Source organism: Rhagoletis pomonella, unplaced genomic scaffold (assembly GCF_013731165.1).
Source record: "Rhagoletis pomonella isolate Grant_MI unplaced genomic scaffold, Rhpom_1.0 Rhpom_scaffold_20783, whole genome shotgun sequence".
NCBI classification, from domain to species: domain Eukaryota; kingdom Metazoa; phylum Arthropoda; class Insecta; order Diptera; family Tephritidae; genus Rhagoletis; species Rhagoletis pomonella.
In genome coordinates, this window is record NW_023479298.1 from 1 (window position 1) to 2,407 (window position 2,407).

General features: G+C 37.0%; 1 pseudogene; it reads right to left on the reverse strand.

Annotated features, from left to right (window-relative positions):
• Positions 1-1,741: 1,741 nt before the first annotated feature.
• Positions 1,742-2,401, reverse strand: LOC118732472 (annotated as a pseudogene).
• Positions 2,402-2,407: the final 6 nt, after the last annotated feature.

Genomic DNA, 2,407 nt, shown 5'->3' on the forward strand with positions numbered 1-2,407 from the left:
TGTAGTGCTACTCAAGAGTTCTTTTTATACTAGACATGTATGTATTTCCCCGGCGGTTCTCGATAAGGAATATAATCAGAATATCTAATGGTGATTTCGTTTCTGCCAAAAAATGTTGCCCTTGCACGGTGCAAAATGGGCTTAATGTTACACTCAACCTTTTGTCCTTGTCCAGCTCACCCATTCCATCATATTATCGTTTTAAGCAACCCCCATAAGTATATAAGAACATAAATATGTTAAGTACCTGCATTCGCCAAGCTACAACATGATAAAAGGAGTGACATCTGAATCCTCCACTTATAGTTTGCGAATTCTCCACTTGATAGACGAGTTGCTCTTTCATACACAGTTCGCTACAATAAACAATCATACATTTGTGTGCGTGCAATTATGTTTACGTACCACTGCTGTTTTGCTATAAACTATATATATATACATATGTGTAGTTAACCTGCAGAGAAACCACGAACTAGTGAATCAAATTTATAGTTCCGTACTAGACCTTTAAACCCGAAAATGAACCGGTCCGATAGTAACTAGGCCAGTTCAAAATATATATCTAAGGTGACGAATTTAGAACTGGTGCAGAGCTATAGAAAAAGGGATGCTTGTTTATTTTGCACAGATATCCGTTTGGCGGCTTTTTCGTTCAAATACGCTTTCATTCTGCACTCCGCAGATGCTTTTTCACAGTTTGGTAGTACAAAACAAAAATTTTTATTAACACTTTAACATCTTGGGACCTTCTGGAATCTAACCAATAAGAGCAATCACCTCTGCGAACTCAGCTACAGACAAAGCTATGTAAACGTACATTTATTTCTTACAATCATTCAAACAAATTTAATTTCAAATTGAAAACACATATTCCTCTGAAAATAATTTAAAATCGTACACACGGAAAACCCAAAAAGATTGAAAAAATCATGATAATTTTTTCGTCTGTCGATTTTAGAACTGGTTCGGAACTGTATAATTTAGGACTAGTTCGGAACTATCGAAAAAGGGATGCAGCGGAGGGCAATTGACACTTCGTAGGACATCGCAATGTTAAATTCGCCAGTTGCTAGCATGCAAAAGAGAATTAACGAATTAACGCGAACTAGTCATGGTTCTAAATTCTCTGGTACAGAACCAGTTCGGCATTAGTGCGCTTTTCGGCAGGGTAGTTGTGTAAAACTATGCACGTATCGCACAGTGATTCGAGTTCACATAAAATGCGAATAAAATCTTCATTGGGAAGCCGATTAACGATTTCTATGAACTTTTACACCGAACATGCTTTTATATAGTAAGGGCTCTCATATACTAAATATAGTACTAGTATAGCATAGTAAGTATATAGCCAGCACAAAATAGAAATATAGCCAGCCAAAAGTTGTGCGACTGATGACTAAAGAGTATAGACCCGAAAAGGACCCCGTGCTTAGCTCTCTACTTAACTTGACTTGGGAAGAGTTACATACATACATGTAACAGGTCAACAATTGGCCGAATATTTTTGACTCAAATATTTTTAATTTCTTCGCACAAAAATTTGAAATTTTCAAAATATATTTGAATGTGAAACCTTTTTCCATAAAAAAATAAGAAAAAAAATAAAATTTCCGGTCTTATTGAATCACCCTTTAGTTAAGCGGCAGAGGCACTCACTCCCATACACTTGCACGAAAATAATTTCATGGAAGATATATGTATGTATGCATGTAAATATTCGCTTTATTTGTAAACATAGTATTTTATTTTATAAGGTTAGCGGCGCATTTGAAATTTTGTATACAAATCTTTGTTTAATTAAATTACACTTATGGATGCCCAGCAATATTGTAGTACGTACATATGTATGTATGTGTGTGTGTAGTATGAACTCGTATTAGGACTTAAATTTATAATAGCATCTAACAAAAAATATATCCATTCCATTTTCCATTAACGCGGACACATTGCATGCTTTCCACCATCGATGGATAAAGTTGCTCCCGTTATAAAGCTGGCGGTATCGGCAGCTAGGAAAATAACAGCATCAGCCACTTCTTTTGGAGCTCCGACACGGCCCAGTGCATGCGATTCTTTACCCTGTTGCAAAAATGCAGCATATTCCTCAGCTGACATGCCACTACGTGTAAAAATTTCTGTCGTGATAACACCTGGATTCACAGCATTGACGCGTACTTGTTTCGGTGCCAAATCCAAGGCAATGCACCTAGTGAATTGATCGAGGGCTGCCTTGGATGTGCAATAGACGGATGTATTGGGGAAAGAACGCAGACCTGCGACACTGGATACATTAACGATGTTGCCTTGTGTTTTTACCAAATGTGGTGCGGCGAATTTGGTCAAAAGAAAAAACAGCACGCAAATTTGTATTTAAAATGCTGTCAAATTGCTCCACACTAATGTCCAA